This window comes from Uloborus diversus, chromosome 5, assembly GCF_026930045.1.
Source record: "Uloborus diversus isolate 005 chromosome 5, Udiv.v.3.1, whole genome shotgun sequence".
Taxonomy (NCBI): Eukaryota; Metazoa; Arthropoda; class Arachnida; order Araneae; family Uloboridae; genus Uloborus; species Uloborus diversus.
Window position 1 is genome coordinate 16060646 of NC_072735.1, and position 19057 is coordinate 16079702.

At 32.8% G+C, this 19057-nt stretch overlaps 1 protein-coding gene across 1 annotated transcript in view; it reads right to left on the bottom strand.

Annotated features, from left to right (window-relative positions):
• Window positions 1-19057, bottom strand: part of LOC129223366 (transforming growth factor-beta-induced protein ig-h3-like) — a gene marked incomplete in the record, with an annotated part of 615676 nt that overhangs the window by 299409 nt on the left and 297210 nt on the right.

Consider the following 19057-nt stretch of genomic DNA (forward strand, 5'->3'; position numbering starts at 1 on the left):
AGATGTTTTATTTCCCTTGCAGATTTGAATTTCGTCTGTGAACATGAGTAGAATAATATACAGCAATTAAGATGGGTTTTTTAAACAATGAAGGTGTTTTCATTTCTTGATACGATCTTGGTGCATTGAGAATGTGTTGATGTTTTCGAGTAGATCTTTTAGTCACATTTACTAATGGCAAGAGAATGTATTTATATATTTAGTGCAAGAATGATGCAAGGCAGATTGCTGGTATTCGTTTCTGTAATCACCTTTATTGTATTTTGTACATTGTACATTCATTTTGAATCAAAATTTTCTAAACTTGATGAAGCAAGAAAAAAGTTAGGTGAGCACTTACTTAATGTCTGTAATGTTACAATTAATTGTTATTGAGAGTGCTAGATTATGATTTTTATTTTAATATTATTAATTTTTGAAAGTAATTGGTGACTGTTTCTTAAATCAAACTGTAACTGAGGGACTCGACAAGACCAGTGCCGGATTAAGCCAACACGGGGCCCGTAGCAAATGTCTCCAAGGGTCCCTCGTTTTCGAATGATATAGGGTCAGGTGGGGTAAAATGGGTATAAAATATCCTACTTTTGGATTTTGCCTCAAATATTTTTTTCAAAATATTTTGTTTCTAATTTTTTTTTTGTGTTATGTATACATTACATATGTTGAGAGTAGAATTAAATGATTTTCACACATAATTTGATACAAATTTACTTTTGAGAGGAGTGTTTATGACTATATGTTTTCTATACCCATTTTACCCCACGCAGGTGAAAATGGGTAGCCTGTGGGGTAAAATGGGTATTGAAGTCTAAGAAGTGATAAAGAAGCATACTATTTGTTCAATACAGTGTGATAATATAGACTCAAGAGTCAGTTCTCTTTTTTTAGGCTTAGAAAGTTTTAGGGCCCTAACTCCCTTAAATTTCTTCAGATACCTTAAAATTGACTTCATTTTGAAAAAAGAAAACAAAACTCCAGAGAAAACCCAATTCTCCGTTCTCCAAACTTTGCTTAAAATTGTAATTTTTAGGTCAGTTTTGAAACTTTTCTGACCCGACGGAGCTTTTTCTCCTTCCACTAAGAAAGATCAACTAAAATTGCGATGGATTTTAAGACTTCAACCAGTAGAAGTTTCTGGAAAGCAATCGATTGAAAAAATAAGATTTTTAATTTACCTGAGCATTTAGAAAAGCTAAATCTAAATAAAAAGAGAAAGAGAGAAATTTAAACGGGTTAAAGTGCGGAAAGTAGTTTTTTTTTTCTGTAATTTTTTCTCATAGTGTGGGACCCCAGAAGCGCGTAGACAGGAATCCTAAGAGGTTTTTTGCGTACGCTAATTCGGGGAAAGTTCGAAATCGTCATATTGGGCGACTGGTTGATGAGCACGGAATTTTAATTCAGGACGATAGTGATATTGCTAATGTTCTTAATACCTTTTTTCGAGTGTTTTTAACGATAATTGTATATCAACAGTTGACACCAGCAAGACACAAGCTATTAGTACAGCTTGAAGACTTTGTATTTTCTAGAGGTGACGTTTTACTTCATTTGAAAAAAATTAAAGAGTCTAAGACTCCGGGACCAGATAATATTTATCCAAAAATTTTAGTTGAATGTGCAGAGGAATTAGCAGATATAATTTTAAATATTTTCAATGCTTCTTATTATAACTTGGACACAGTGCCAGAGGATTGGAAGCTAGCTAACATTACACGGCTCTTCAAGAAAGGGTCTAAAGGGAGTGCGGGAAATTAGAGACCTGTAAGTTTAACTTCGGTGGTTTCCAAAGTTTTTGAAACATTGATGAAAATTAAGGTAGTAAATTTTTTAGAGACTAATAATCTATTGACTAGTTTTCAGTACGGTTTCAGGAAAAGTAAATCTTGTGCAACTAATTTATTACATTTCTATGAAAAAGTTATCATGACTTTAGACATTAAGAAGCCTGTAGATGTTGTTTACATTGATTTTCAAAAAGCTTTCAATAAGGTACCGCATGTCGTTCTACTTAGCAAATTAGCTGATAAAGGAATAGGGGTGGAAATTTTCATTTGAGTAAAAAACTGGCTGACCGGAAGGAACTAAAGGGCAGTTGTAAAGGGAAATTATTCTAAATAGAGTGAGTTTTTAAGCGGGTTCCTCAGGGATCAGTTTTAGGGCCTGTTTTGTTCATTATTTTTTATGAACGATATTTATAAAAATATTTCTGGGAACATGAATTGTTTTGCTGATGATGTCAAAGTGACTGTAGAAAATGAAGAACAAGCAAATCAGCTGCAAGAGGATCTAGATCATATTACAGAGTGGGCTGATAAATGGGGTATGGCTGTTAGTGTTGGGAAATGTCAAGTGCTACGTTTAGGGGCATGGACATAAGTGTACAAGTTATTATTTGCAAGGTTTAGTCATTAGTCAGGCAGAAAAAGTTACTGATCTGGGCATCTTAATAAGTCAGGATTTAAAGTTTAGTCTAAAGTGCAGCGTAGCTTGTTACAAAGCTAATAAGATGCTTGGGTTTATCAATAAACCTATTTCAAACAAATCTAAAGAAGTTCTTCTGCCCTTATTTAGAAGTTTGGTAAGACCTCATATGGAGTATGCTGTTCAGTTTTGGTCTCCTTAAGAAAGATATTAATGTATTGGAAAGGGTTCAAAGGCGGACTACAAGGCTAATAAATGGGCTTTCACATTTAGACTATGATTCCAGGCTTAGAATGCTAAAAATGTACAGTCTTGAGCAAAGAAGAGATCATGATTCAGTTAAAGTCAGAACAAACAACGTAAGTAGAAGCACAAATTTGTAAATTACCGCAGACACGTGTTTCGGCGTTACAGGGAACGCCTTTTTCAATGCAAAAAATAATGAGCTTATGGATGAAAAGACATCCGACAAAAGCCAAGAGCAGATAAGCATGCAGCTTAAAAGATAAAAACAGCGGATTAGTCAAACACCAATGACAAAGTTATAAACCGAAAAGGAACCAATAGGAATGCAAGCAAAGGCCAGGAGCTTTCCCTTAGGTACGAACCCAGAAAGAAAGAATTCAATTGGACAAGGATTAAGCCGAAGCTTAAACAAAAAGAAAAGAAATTGTCAATAACCGTGAACCGCAAGAAAGGAAAAGCAGAATGGAAAACCACGAAATAAAATAAACAGAAACAAAAAATATTCGAAAAAAGGAAAAATAAAGATAAATAGAAGAAAATTGGGGGGGGGGGGGGTGTCAATCACGACAAAAAGGTAAAAATAAACAAAGGAAGATAGATAAAAATGAGTGGGAAAAAAGGGGGTATTAAAGATATGGGAGCCAAATGTTAGAAAAATATGGAACTGAACTAAGATCGTTAACTAAGTTAGAACTGTTCCTCAAAATATGAAAGGATTCCCAAAAGTCAAGATCTGATGAATTGGGGCATTTTTGGATAATCTGATAAGAGTTAAAATCAAAAGAGTGATTCGAATCCCAACAATGTTGAGCAATACTAGACTTGTTTAATTGTTGTTTTTTCACATAATTTTGATGCTCTTTCAAGCGAATTTTTAAAGCACGCCGAGTCTGTCCAATATAGGCAAGTTTACAACTACAATTAATTCTATAAATTCCACAACAATTAAGAGGGTGAATAGGATCTTTAAGAGAAGAGAATGAAAGTTTATTAATAGGAGAGAACACCACCTGGAATTGGAAACGTTTTAGAATCTTAGCAACCTGATAGCTTACAGATGGAAAGAATGGCAAAACAACCAAATTCTTTCTGATGAAGGTTCGGTTAAGAACATTAGTTTGGGATTTATTTGAAAGTTTTTTATAAATGGAATCAATCAAAGTTGGCGGATAGTCTCTATCAATTGCCACAGCTTTAAGATAATTAAGTTCCACTTTAAGAAGTTCCGACGAAGAACAAATATTAATTGCGCGATAAACAAAAGAATTGAAAGCAGAATATTTTTGATTTGGAGGATGAGACGATAGTCTATGAGGAGGTAAAGAGACAGCAAAAGGTTTGCGCGGCGTGCTTTAAAAATTCGCTTGAAAGAGCATCAAAATTATGTGAAAAAACAACAATTAAACAAGTCTAGTATTGCTCAACATTGTTGGGATTCGAATCACTCTTTTGATTTTAACTCTTATCAGATTATCCAAAAATGCCCCAATTCATCAGATCTTGACTTTTGGGAATCCTTTCATATTTTGAGGAACAGTTCTAACTTAGTTAACGATCTTAGTTCAGTTCCATATTTTTCTAACATTTGGCTCCCATATCTTTAATACCCCCTTTTTTCCCACTCATTTTTATCTATCTTCCTTTGTTTATTTTTACCTTTTTGTCGTGATTGACACCCCCCCCCCCCCCAATTTTCTTCTATTTATCTTTATTTTTCCTTTTTTCGAATATTTTTTGTTTCTGTTTATTTTATTTCGTGGTTTTCCATTCTGCTTTTCCTTTCTTGCGGTTCACGGTTATTGACAATTTCTTTTCTTTTTGTTTAAGCTTCGGCTTAATCCTTGTCCAATTGAATTCTTTCTTTCTGGGTTCGTACCTAAGGGAAAGCTCCTGGCCTTTGCTTGCATTCCTATTGGTTCCTTTTCGGTTTATAACTTTGTCATTGGTGTTTGACTAATCCGCTGTTTTTATCTTTTAAGCTGCATGCTTATCTGCTCTTGGCTTTTGTCGGATGTCTTTTCATCCATAAGCTCATTATTTTTTGCATTGAAAAAGGCGTTCCCTGTAACGCCGAAACACGTGTCTGCGGTAATTTACAAATTTGTGCTTCTACTTACGTTGTTTGTTCTGACTTTACTATTCAGCACAAAGGTATTTATTTATCTTATTATTTTGGCTTAAACGGGCCTTACGTTTACATTTTCCGCCTTTTATGCAATTTGTGTTTTTGTTTTGTTTTCGGAATTTTTGTCTATTGTTGTATTTTGATCGTGACTTTTTACTTCTTGTTTCTTATTCATTCTGTTATTGTTTGATTTTGTTTATTTTCATTTGTTTTTGGTTTTGCTTTTGATTATGTCTCAAATCAATAGGTTTGCCAATCTTCGGATTAAGAAATTTCGTTTTTTGAACCATTTAAAATTTCTTCAAGAGTGTAGGCGCAAGAAAATTATTCCGAAGTTTATTTCTTTGAAATGTAATTTACCACGTTCTGTAAAAATTGACAAAGTAATCTTTCGGTCGAAATTGGCTTTACTCAGAGCTTCGATCCAGGAAACTAGGAAACATTTATCGTTTATTGAACGTGAACTTTATGATTTACATCTTTCGGTTTCTAATTCCATTCCCAACTTTAACATTATTGACAGAAATTCTTGGTCTAGAACCCTTCGTTCCTCTGATAAACATCAAATTGTTTTGAAAAAGAAATTAGCTATGCTTTGTAAATCTTCTCATGTCGTTCCTCTTGATAATTTACCTGTTGTTAATAAGAATGTGGTTGTTAATCTTTCTAGCGTTCCATTAAGTAATTCTCAAATTGAGGCTCTAAAATGTAATGATAATTTTGCTGTGAGTGTTAATCCGTCTTTTTCAAAGCTTATTGCTCCTGTTGAGAAAGCTTTTAAATTTAGTGCCTTAACTTCCTCTCAAAAAGATTCGATTCGGCATCTTATAGCTTCTAATATTGACTTTAACTCGAAAATTTCTAAACCTGTATTTGCTAATACTGTTAGCCGTTCTGTTAAAGACTTAGTTTCGAATTCTGATCTGGTTGTTACCAAAGCTGACAAGGGTGGCCAAATTGTTGTTCTTGACAAATCATCTTATGTTGATAAAACTAATGATTTGATTTCTTCTGGGCCATATGCTGAAATTTCTAAAGATCCTAGTGATAAAGAGTTAAAAACTATTGCATCTGCTGTCAAGTCTGTTAAGTCTATTCCTTCAAATGTTAAACGCTCTGTTGTTCCATCTATTGCTAATTGTGCTAGATTTTATGCTTTACCTAAGGTGCATAAAGCTGGTATTCCTTTCAGGCCGATTGTTTCCAATATTGGTACGGCTTCGTACAAACTTGCAAAATATTTAGTCTCTGTGTTTTCTCCCCTTAGGAGTCACAATTTATTTACTATTAAAAATTCTGTTGAGTTTGTTAAAAAAATTCATAGTTTCGTTCCAAATAATTCTTTTATGGCTTCTTTTGATGTTAACTCTTTATTTACGAACGTTCCCGTCGAGGGTTCATTGTTATGCCTTCGTAGAAGACTTTCTGAATTTCATTTCACCAATACGGAAATTGAGGATTTAATTTTCCTTACCCGTACTTGTCTTAAGCAATGTTCTTTTGTTTTTAATGGGAATTTTTATACTATGTTAGATGGTCTGGCTATGGGTAACCCACTTAGCCCCATTCTTAGTGATATTTACATGCATTATTTTGAGGTTAAGCTGTTCCAAAAACTGCAGTTCCAATTTTATGTTCGGTATGTTGATGATTGTTTTGTTCTAATGAACCAGAATCAGTTTGAGAGTGATGAGGTTTTATCTATTGTAAACTCCATTGATCCTCATATTCAGTTTTCTTGGGAGAAAGAACGGAATAATTGCATTTCATTTCTTGATGTACTTGTTTCTCGTACTGAAATTGGTTTTGAAACTACTGTTTATCGCAAACCTTTTGCTGTCTCTTTACCTCCTCATAGACTATCGTCTCATCCTCCAAATCAAAAATATTCTGCTTTCAATTCTTTTGTTTATCGCGCAATTAATATTTGTTCTTCGTCGGAACTTCTTAAAGTGGAACTTAATTATCTTAAAGCTGTGGCAATTGATAGAGACTATCCGCCAACTTTGATTGATTCCATTTATAAAAAACTTTCAAATAAATCCCAAACTAATGTTCTTAACCGAACCTTCATCAGAAAGAATTTGGTTGTTTTGCCATTCTTTCCATCTGTAAGCTATCAGGTTGCTAAGATTCTAAAACGTTTCCAATTCCAGGTGGTGTTCTCTCCTATTAATAAACTTTCATTCTCTTCTCTTAAAGATCCTATTCACCCTCTTAATTGTTGTGGAATTTATAGAATTAATTGTAGTTGTAAACTTGCCTATATTGGACAGACTCGGCGTGCTTTAAAAATTCGCTTGAAAGAGCATCAAAATTATGTGAAAAAACAACAATTAAACAAGTCTAGTATTGCTCAACATTGTTGGGATTCGAATCACTCTTTTGATTTTAACTCTTATCAGATTATCCAAAAATGCCCCAATTCATCAGATCTTGACTTTTGGGAATCCTTTCATATTTTGAGGAACAGTTCTAACTTAGTTAACGATCTTAGTTCAGTTCCATATTTTTCTAACATTTGGCTCCCATATCTTTAATACCCCCTTTTTTCCCACTCATTTTTATCTATCTTCCTTTGTTTATTTTTACCTTTTTGTCGTGATTGACACCCCCCCCCCCCCCAATTTTCTTCTATTTATCTTTATTTTTCCTTTTTTCGAATATTTTTTGTTTCTGTTTATTTTATTTCGTGGTTTTCCATTCTGCTTTTCCTTTCTTGCGGTTCACGGTTATTGACAATTTCTTTTCTTTTTGTTTAAGCTTCGGCTTAATCCTTGTCCAATTGAATTCTTTCTTTCTGGGTTTGTACCTAAGGGAAAGCTCCTGGCCTTTGCTTGCATTCCTATTGGTTCCTTTTCGGTTTATAACTTTGTCATTGGTGTTTGACTAATCCGCTGTTTTTATCTTTTAAGCTGCATGCTTATCTGCTCTTGGCTTTTGTCGGATGTCTTTTCATCCATAAGCTCATTATTTTTTGCATTGAAAAAGGCGTTCCCTGTAACGCCGAAACACGTGTCTGCGGTAATTTACAAATTTGTGCTTCTACTTACGTTGTTTGTTCTGACTTTACTATTCAGCACAAAGGTATTTATTTATCTTATTATTTTGGCTTAAACGGGCCTTACGTTTACATTTTCCGCCTTTTATGCAATTTGTGTTTTTGTTTTGTTTTCGGAATTTTTGTCTATTGTTGTATTTTGATCGTGACTTTTTACTTCTTGTTTCTTATTCATTCTGTTATTGTTTGATTTTGTTTATTTTCATTTGTTTTTGGTTTTGCTTTTGATTATGTCTCAAATCAATAGGTTTGCCAATCTTCGGATTAAGAAATTTCGTTTTTTGAACCATTTAAAATTTCTTCAAGAGTGTAGGCGCAAGAAAATTATTCCGAAGTTTATTTCTTTGAAATGTAATTTACCACGTTCTGTAAAAATTGACAAAGTAATCTTTCGGTCGAAATTGGCTTTACTCAGAGCTTCGATCCAGGAAACTAGGAAACATTTATCGTTTATTGAACGTGAACTTTATGATTTACATCTTTCGGTTTCTAATTCCATTCCCAACTTTAACATTATTGACAGAAATTCTTGGTCTAGAACCCTTCGTTCCTCTGATAAACATCAAATTGTTTTGAAAAAGAAATTAGCTATGCTTTGTAAATCTTCTCATGTCGTTCCTCTTGATAATTTACCTGTTGTTAATAAGAATGTGGTTGTTAATCTTTCTAGCGTTCCATTAAGTAATTCTCAAATTGAGGCTCTAAAATGTAATGATAATTTTGCTGTGAGTGTTAATCCGTCTTTTTCAAAGCTTATTGCTCCTGTTGAGAAAGCTTTTAAATTTAGTGCCTTAACTTCCTCTCAAAAAGATTCGATTCGGCATCTTATAGCTTCTAATATTGACTTTAACTCGAAAATTTCTAAACCTGTATTTGCTAATACTGTTAGCCGTTCTGTTAAAGACTTAGTTTCGAATTCTGATCTGGTTGTTACCAAAGCTGACAAGGGTGGCCAAATTGTTGTTCTTGACAAATCATCTTATGTTGATAAAACTAATGATTTGATTTCTTCTGGGCCATATGCTGAAATTTCTAAAGATCCTAGTGATAAAGAGTTAAAAACTATTGCATCTGCTGTCAAGTCTGTTAAGTCTATTCCTTCAAATGTTAAACGCTCTGTTGTTCCATCTATTGCTAATTGTGCTAGATTTTATGCTTTACCTAAGGTGCATAAAGCTGGTATTCCTTTCAGGCCGATTGTTTCCAATATTGGTACGGCTTCGTACAAACTTGCAAAATATTTAGTCTCTGTGTTTTCTCCCCTTAGGAGTCACAATTTATTTACTATTAAAAATTCTGTTGAGTTTGTTAAAAAAATTCATAGTTTCGTTCCAAATAATTCTTTTATGGCTTCTTTTGATGTTAACTCTTTATTTACGAACGTTCCCGTCGAGGGTTCATTGTTATGCCTTCGTAGAAGACTTTCTGAATTTCATTTCACCAATACGGAAATTGAGGATTTAATTTTCCTTACCCGTACTTGTCTTAAGCAATGTTCTTTTGTTTTTAATGGGAATTTTTATACTATGTTTGATGGTCTGGCTATGGGTAACCCACTTAGCCCCATTCTTAGTGATATTTACATGCATTATTTTGAGGTTAAGCTGTTCCAAAAACTGCAGTTCCAATTTTATGTTCGGTATGTTGATGATTGTTTTGTTCTAATGAACCAGAATCAGTTTGAGAGTGATGAGGTTTTATCTATTGTAAACTCCATTGATCCTCATATTCAGTTTTCTTGGGAGAAAGAACGGAATAATTGCATTTCATTTCTTGATGTACTTGTTTCTCGTACTGAAATTGGTTTTGAAACTACTGTTTATCGCAAACCTTTTGCTGTCTCTTTACCTCCTCATAGACTATCGTCTCATCCTCCAAATCAAAAATATTCTGCTTTCAATTCTTTTGTTTATCGCGCAATTAATATTTGTTCTTCGTCGGAACTTCTTAAAGTGGAACTTAATTATCTTAAAGCTGTGGCAATTGATAGAGACTATCCGCCAACTTTGATTGATTCCATTTATAAAAAACTTTCAAATAAATCCCAAACTAATGTTCTTAACCGAACCTTCATCAGAAAGAATTTGGTTGTTTTGCCATTCTTTCCATCTGTAAGCTATCAGGTTGCTAAGATTCTAAAACGTTTCCAATTCCAGGTGGTGTTCTCTCCTATTAATAAACTTTCATTCTCTTCTCTTAAAGATCCTATTCACCCTCTTAATTGTTGTGGAATTTATAGAATTAATTGTAGTTGTAAACTTGCCTATATTGGACAGACTCGGCGTGCTTTAAAAATTCGCTTGAAAGAGCATCAAAATTATGTGAAAAAACAACAATTAAACAAGTCTAGTATTGCTCAACATTGTTGGGATTCGAATCACTCTTTTGATTTTAACTCTTATCAGATTATCCAAAAATGCCCCAATTCATCAGATCTTGACTTTTGGGAATCCTTTCATATTTTGAGGAACAGTTCTAACTTAGTTAACGATCTTAGTTCAGTTCCATATTTTTCTAACATTTGGCTCCCATATCTTTAATACCCCCTTTTTTCCCACTCATTTTTATCTATCTTCCTTTGTTTATTTTTACCTTTTTGTCGTGATTGACACCCCCCCCCCCCCAATTTTCTTCTATTTATCTTTATTTTTCCTTTTTTCGAATATTTTTTGTTTCTGTTTATTTTATTTCGTGGTTTTCCATTCTGCTTTTCCTTTCTTGCGGTTCACGGTTATTGACAATTTCTTTTCTTTTTGTTTAAGCTTCGGCTTAATCCTTGTCCAATTGAATTCTTTCTTTCTGGGTTCGTACCTAAGGGAAAGCTCCTGGCCTTTGCTTGCATTCCTATTGGTTCCTTTTCGGTTTATAACTTTGTCATTGGTGTTTGACTAATCCGCTGTTTTTATCTTTTAAGCTGCATGCTTATCTGCTCTTGGCTTTTGTCGGATGTCTTTTCATCCATAAGCTCATTATTTTTTGCATTGAAAAAGGCGTTCCCTGTAACGCCGAAACACGTGTCTGCGGTAATTTACAAATTTGTGCTTCTACTTACGTTGTTTGTTCTGACTTTACTATTCAGCACAAAGGTATTTATTTATCTTATCATGATTCAGTTGTTTAAATTTATTAAAATTAAAGATGTTATGGGGCTAAAGTTTAGCACTGAAAACAGGACAAGGGGTCATTGTTTTAAGCTATTTAAATCTCATTCTAACATGGATATTAGGAAAATTATTATTTTAGCAGGGTAGTAGAACCTTGGAACAGCTTACTGGAAGAGGTGGTAATGAGCAAGGGATAGATAGTTTTAAGAGGGTCATTGATCTTCACTGGGGATTGTAAATTGACTAGGACCAGCCTAACTGGGCCCAGAGCCTGTTGCTGGTTGCCACTTTTGTATTTGTATTATTGCTTCTTTGCCCCGAATCATCCCAAAGTAAGTACACATTTAATATCATTCAAAAAAATCTAATCAATGAAAATTGAAGTTTGAACTTTTTATTTTCTATATTTTTGTGCAATTCCCGTTGTAAAATTTAGAGACGTAATTAATTACAGTAACCCCTTGTTATATTGCGCTTTTCGGGGGACAAAGAAAAAGCGATATATCCGAAGCGTGATACAACTGAAGTCCTTAAAAATAGTTATCCATTCATTATACAAGAAAATTAGCATTTGTTATTTTTGACATGATTTTCAAATGGTTTTGATGTAATTCACAAATGTACTATCATACGTTTTAAAATTTTGAAAGATTGAAATTTAAGTTAATTTTTAGTGTTGGAAAGGTACAAACATCAAATGGCGACTTGAAAATGATATTTCTTAGCTAGTGCAAGATAAGAGTGAACATTTCAAAACCCTCTTATTCCTAGTGCACTATTACTAATCCCTTCGATTTGTTGTAGAAAGGATGTGAAAAGTAAAAGTAACCACATTGTTTCCAGAAAACTCTTTCGTCCGTCTCGTCCAGGTCATTCTTCCTTTATTTGATGCAAATTCCAATTTGTGCAACAAAGCAAATCTTTTCTGTACAAAAAGCAGTCAGAGCAGTTTTTTTTTTTTTTTTTTTTGAAAGGTGAAATTTTTAAAAACCTTATAAGTATAGGTACAGTAAGTGAAAATGCTTTACGCTTCCAAAATTTAGGTCCCTTAAATCTCTTAAAAATACTTATTTGCAATGACAGTGGTTCATCTCTCATAGAAGTGCATGGGAGAATTCAAATGACAAAGATATCACAGTTTAAATAAGTTTCATGGAAAATAAGTGTTTGAAGTATACCTTTACACTATAAATAAATTTATATGTTAAACATGTTTATGAGATTAACGATAACAACACAAAACGCTTAGTTAAAATTATTTCATTTTACTCTTCTGACACAGTGAAATTTGCATTTTCTAAAACATTCATAACTATTACTACTGAGGGAAAGACTTATTCAAAATTCCTTTTTCTTTTTCAGCCACTGTAGTTTCACAGATTGAATGGAAAAATTATGCTCCATCACAAGTCAAGGCGTTACAGCTTTTAACAAAAGATGAATTTCCTGTGGAAATGAATGATGTTGTGGAAGACAGTATTATAATATACAATAGAGTGCCCAAAACTGGTAGTACAAGCTTCATGGGTATTGCCTATGATTTATGTTCACGAAATGGTTTTAATGTTCTGCATATAAATACCACCAAAAACTCTCATGTGCTTTCTCTTTCAGATCAGGTATATGTTAGTTTTTATTTTGCTTTTTCCTTCTGTATTTATTTATTTATTTTTCCTTTAATTCCGTGATTTGAAATTAACTACAGGGGCATTTCACAGTATTTGGCTGTTACGGACTCTACACTTCGTAAGGATGTGTTAGCCTCCTGCTCCTACTCATGATTAGTGCAAATAGTAAAGTTAAACTCTTTGCAAATGTATGATCCTATGTGTACTTGTGTCATAGCATTGAAAAAAGTTTAGATTTGTTTTGAATTTCTAAAAGTATAGGAAGATATATAGCATGTTATGGACTCTACACTCAAAAGACATGGAAATTTTTGCTTAAACTATCTTTAAATTTTCTGTGAAAGTAATAACTATTCTTACCTAATGAAGGTTTTTTATTGTGTCTCAGTTTATCTATTATGCAAATATACACCAAAATAGTTATTACAAAGGCAAAAAATATTTTTTAAGGAATTATTTACGAAAGAACCGGACGTTTATGAACATGTTACGGACTCTACATATTTGTCACGTTTGAGTATCATTTGAACTATTGTTTATAGAGTCTAAACAACAACAAAACTACCACATTGTTCAATAGTTTCAATGATAGAATGAACTGTTATGACTTTTTCTTCATCATATATGTGAGAGGTGTACACCTGGGGGGGGGGGGGAGGGGGTCATACTGCAGACTGTGCTATATAAGTTTTTTAAGGGGGTGTTTTGAAGTGTATTTTTCTCATTTTTGGTGGGAGGTTCTTGACATTGCGGGGGACAGAGGGGGGGGAGATCTGTGGGATATTTAGGGGAGGTACACCCTTGCTCTTAGGGGGAGGGGTACCCCTGTGTATGTACAAAACCAGATTGAAGATGGCTCTCCTGTTGGAACAGACCAAAGATGTGTTGATTTCTTCTGCTTTTTGATGTTTTGAAGCCAAAACTTTTAAGATTGCATTTTTAAGTAACTTAAATTTTCTGTTAATTCAATTAAAAAATTCAACGTTTTTTAACTTTAGAAATCACATATCTTCTTAAGGCTGCTCTTCAGTGAGGGAAAACATTGAAGTTAGGGTGTAAATGACTTTCTTCCTTGAACGACGGGAGTGAACCTGAATCAAATGATTGACACTTCAACAGCCAATGGAGTGGACGGTAATCGATTTAAGGCAGGAACACGTGACCTGTCACAGCTGTCATTGTTCTGGAGGGAAAGGAACCCCTAAATGACCCCCGTCGTGAAGAGCAATCAAGGAAATTAGCTGGCGGCCAAAACCCCACTTGAACAGTACCGACGCGAAGGTTGAACAGAACAGAAAATAATAGTCAGTACCAAAGGGTCTGCGGTAATTTTTGAAACAAAGTTTTTTTTTTTTTTTGGATATGCGTTCCCAGATTTCATATTCATGAAAAATTGATGAATGAAATGAAAATTTATCATAAATTGAACAGGAAAAACGATTGTCTTTTTTTTTTTTAAACGATGTTTTCAATTATCACGTCCGAATTTTATTTCGTTCATAAAGCTAATTCGTTTCTTGTCTGAAGTTTAATTAAAGAATGCAATTTTTTGCGTTAGGATATGATTATATATATAAAAAAAAAAAAAAAAAACATAAGAGGTATAAGCTTAGTGTAAAACTGTGGTGTAGTCCCGGAAAAAAAGGGTGAGGGGTGAGGAGGGATGATTACATATCGGTTATCGGATATTTACAGTCAAGAAGTGGAACGATGCTGATTTTATTTTTAATTATTGGGAGGACGGCAGAAATGTCATAATCAGAAAACAATTTCATATTAGGATATGGTTACATTTCAAAGAGGGGGGGGAGGATCCCGCTATTATAAGTATATACAGTGGCTCCCAAAAGTGTTCGTACACCTTGAAATTTTGAAGTAAAACCAAAATAACACAAAACTGAATTCGAATATGAAGTCCATTTTTTTTCACACCATTCCTATGCCATTGTGAATAAAACCCAGTAGTTTTTTTTTTTTTTTTTGGAATATTGCCAGATTTTATTTTTGAAATTTGTCAAAAAACGAAGAGACAGAGAAAAAATACGCCACAAAAGTCATCGTACACTGAAATAGTTTCGAATAAACTCATAATTAAAATTATCATATGTGGTTTTTTTATTATTTTTGCATTGTAATGATACTGTAAAGTCATTTGACTTTAATTTTTAGTGTTTTTATTCCCTAATATTCTGCTTATTATTTTAAAATGGCAGGTATGCGTAAAAAACAACAAACACGATTCGAAATTTGTTTTTTTCCCTCACAGTAGCCGTAAATTTATTTGAAATGTCTCTAAATTGGTTAATTTATACCATTCTATAGTGAAGGGCTTGATAAAATGCTTTAAAGACAAGAATCGGATCGAAAACAAGGTAAGAAAAGGTCAACTGGCAAAGTTAACAAAGCGTGATCGGAGGTTTACAGTTAAAAAAAATATGAAAAACACACATTTTAGAACTGAAAAAGTTTCTACAGAATTGAATGAAACATTTTACGTTTAATTTTTACCTAAAATTGTTCGAAAAGTTCTCGGATTAGCTAGATTAAATGGGATCTCTTCCCGCAGAAATTTTCTTGTTCGTGCGAAAAACAGTAAGCTTACACTTTCCATCGTAAAATCAATGTTAAATAAGCTCAATACGTTTTGGAACAACGCCTTATTTACAGACGAAAATAAATTCAACATTTTGGGTTAAATTGTTGTATAATTGTAAATGAAAGAAAAAAAGAGGAATTTAATCTTAAGAACTTGGTTGGATCGGTTAATCAGAACGGTGAAGATGTTCTTGTGTGAGGGTGCATCTCAGCATCAGGACCTGGAAATTTGGAATTTTTTGATGAAATAATGAATTATGCTGTTCATTTAAATATTTTAAAAAGCAATTTAAAACTATTACCCCAAAATTTGGTAATCGGAAACAACTTTGTTTTTTATCAAGATAACGATAAGAAGCACACGTTCGCGTTTGGTGCCTCAAAATTTGTTCTTAAGCTTGGAAATATCTCCTCAATTGCTAGATTTAAACTTAATGGAACATATTTGGAGATATCTGGTGGCTAGATTACGAAAATGCACCATTGAAACGAAAAGCGAACTAGAAACAGTAAGACTCGTAGTGCGGCTGAACACTTACTCAGAAATTGCACAAAAAAAGAAAGAAAGAAACAATGAAATCTATTCCCAGACGTTTAAAAGTTGTTGTTGTTACTACATGATATCCCACTAAATAATAACTTAGTAAAAAGTTAGATTATTTACTAATTTTTGACATTTTTTCAAAGTGTACGAAGACTTTTGTGAGATAAAATTTCCGTAACTTTTTGGTTTTTGATTTTTAAAAAAATAAGTTTTAATGTTTTATTAAAAAATTTTGTGTAGTTTTGTTAAAAATAGATCATAGATCTTATAATAAAATACCTGTTCCGAAATATTAATTCTAACCAATGGATAAGGGCCTATTTCATTGAAAGTCGTAGGTGTACGAACACTTTTGGGAGCCACTGTATATATGTATATATGGTCGAAAGAGGAATACTTCTGCAATTCGATGGAGGATATGCAATGCTGAACTGACATTTTTGTTAATTAATCAATTAATGTTTTAGATATTTATTTATATTTTTCCGGTGATTTTCATCATGCGTAGGGCTGCATTTGTTTACTATCAGTAAACAAATCATCCCGCAAAAACATAGATAATCAGCGTGGTGACTAGAGCAGCATACACAAGACTAAATGATTAATATACTTCTTAAATTTGAAATTCTTTTTCAAAAATAATAATAATAATAATAAAAATAATATTAATAATAAATAATATTTTACGCATCAGAGGAAAAGTGCAACAGGCTATAATAATAAGTAGTTGGTAAGTCTTTTATTGAAGTGTATTTTCGAAGCACGCAGTTATATGATGTTTGAGAACATTTGAAAATACATTTTGTGGGTGGAATTACACGAGCAACAGGGAATTACTTGCAATAATGTACTTAAATTAAAAATACAAGCTGCAGTTTACTTGTAGCACACTTGGAACAATGTACTTCGACTTATTCAAATGCAAAATGTTAGGAGGAATAGAATAACTTTTTTAAACTTTTTTTGATTTTTTTTTTCTTCTCAGGTCTTTTTTTTTTCTAATGGTTTTCAATTTTTGGTTACATTAGTTATGCATTGCTTTCTGCGATTCAAAATAGTAACAATAACAATAATCAGAAATGCTTTCCTTTATGCGGATACTATGGTGAGAAAAGCTATGGCTAAAATCACAATTTTCAGAAAATTCATTCATGCTCGCATTTTGAAATTAAATGAAACATCTTTATTACCACACAATGTTGACAGCTTCGTGCAAACGAAGTCCTAAACTTGATAGCTGCACTCAATCAAGCTTTCATTGATGCAAATTATTGCAAACAATCGTAACAATTACGTGGAATATTCCCTACTTACGTCAATTGTTTGCTCGTAAGAACGTGAACAATGTCTTACATACGTAATTTATGTTCAGAAAAAAATATCAGAATTGAAAATATAATCCGACATTTGCAAATCACACACATTAGTATACTATCCTTTAAATTTAAAAAATATTTCAATTTCATTTTTTTCTTTTTGTATAAAAGTATTCATGAAGCAGAATTTATAAATTGTTGAGTGTACTAACATTTATTGCTCTAATTTTTCTAATTTTTCTTTTTTTGATCTCTTCTCGACTTCCCGGGGAAATTTTAAACTGTTAGCAAAATTAGTGTAACTCAAATAACTCTAGAACGTGGACGAGAAATCTGTCAGGCCCAATAAAAACTGTTTGAATGATGTAAAAGACAGAAACACATGTATCTATCTCTATTGATAAAGATGTTCTTAGTAACCCCGAAACAAGTGTAATTTAATTTGCACGTTTGTACATTAAAATAGTGTAATTTATATGTTAATAAATGTTAACATTTAAAATCAACAAAAGTTGAGAGATGTGCGCAAAGTTGCGTGAGACTAATACCAATCATTCGCCCTCGAATACCTTATTATTGCTTGACCAAGACCAAATATATTCTTTTTTTGAGCGACCACAGTTGATTATTGTTTTCACTTGTCCGTATAGTTGATGTTCTTTCGACTTTATTTTTCTATTCTTTTAATGCAAACTCGTCTGTTCCACGTGTCTTCGCGATCATGTCCCTCCTCCTGGGCGGTGAAGTTCATGTCCCCCGCCATCGACTTTACTTATTCCCGACCCTCTCGATTTTCTACAATACTTTTCAGACAAAAACAGCATTCAGTCAACAACGTCCAGCATCCAGCCCCTGGAATTCATTTGAATGTAGACGTCTTGTATTCAAATCATGACTTTTACAAATATAATTCGGATAGGAACCATTTGTAGAAATAAGAAACCCAACGAGTATTGTTCTACCACAATTCGTGATTGTGAAAAACATAATTTAAATTCAAGACGTCAAAATTCAAATGAAAGCTATGGGCTGGATGCTAAATGTTTCTTTCTTTTCTGTTTGGTATTAATTTATTTTTTGAATGTTTTCCCCCCATTTATGAAAAATATTAAGTAATGATAATGTTTCAATGAAGCTTTAACACCATTTTAAATCGGGTGCTCCAAAATATCTTCAATTTTTAAATGTGTAAATTGTAAATAAAATATGCACTTTAAAAAGCATGAGCTTTGTGCAAGAAATAGATAAAGTCAAAAACAACGTCTTAAAAGCACATGTAAAAGATGTTAATTATAAGTGTAGAAAATGCATTGCTTGATTGAAAACTTGTGGCTATGTATTTGTTTTTTTATCCAGGATATTAAAAAACTTTGACCTTTGACACTTTGAATTAAAATTCAACTAGAAATTTGGTTTTTTGTACTAATATTCAAGCCGTATATATTGTATTTATGGTTCAGTTCCCTTCTTGTTGTTTACCTTTTTTATAGCGAAATTGAGGCTGTAAACGAAATTGTTATTCGGTTCCTTACTCTCTTAAAAAATTCCAGCGATTTTAACTCAGACTGAGTAAATTTTCACTCCTTTACAGTTTTGAAAACGCACTTTCCTTATAGGAGTGAATTTCATTCCTTTTGCGGAGCGGTTATTTTCACTCCGTTTGGATAAGCTAATTTCACTCCCTTTTGATAAGTGTTTTCCACTCTTTTTTAAGACTAAATTAATATCCTAAATGAGTGACTGCTTTCCGTTTTGGAAAGCCGCTATTTCACTCTTTTTTAGAATAAAATAGATAAAATCATTTCACTCTCATTTGGTGAAATTGTTTTTTAAATGTGTTTTCAGGTGCTTATGCTATGTATTTGAATTTAAAACTGTTTTTAAAATTGTTATTTCATTTGAAAAAAAAAAATTAGGTTAAAAAAGTGTGGAAAAAAAACTGTTTTTAGTGTTTCCGAAGAGGTTGCACAAAAACTGTATGGTAAGTACGAAGACTTTTCTAATTTATTAAAACTTT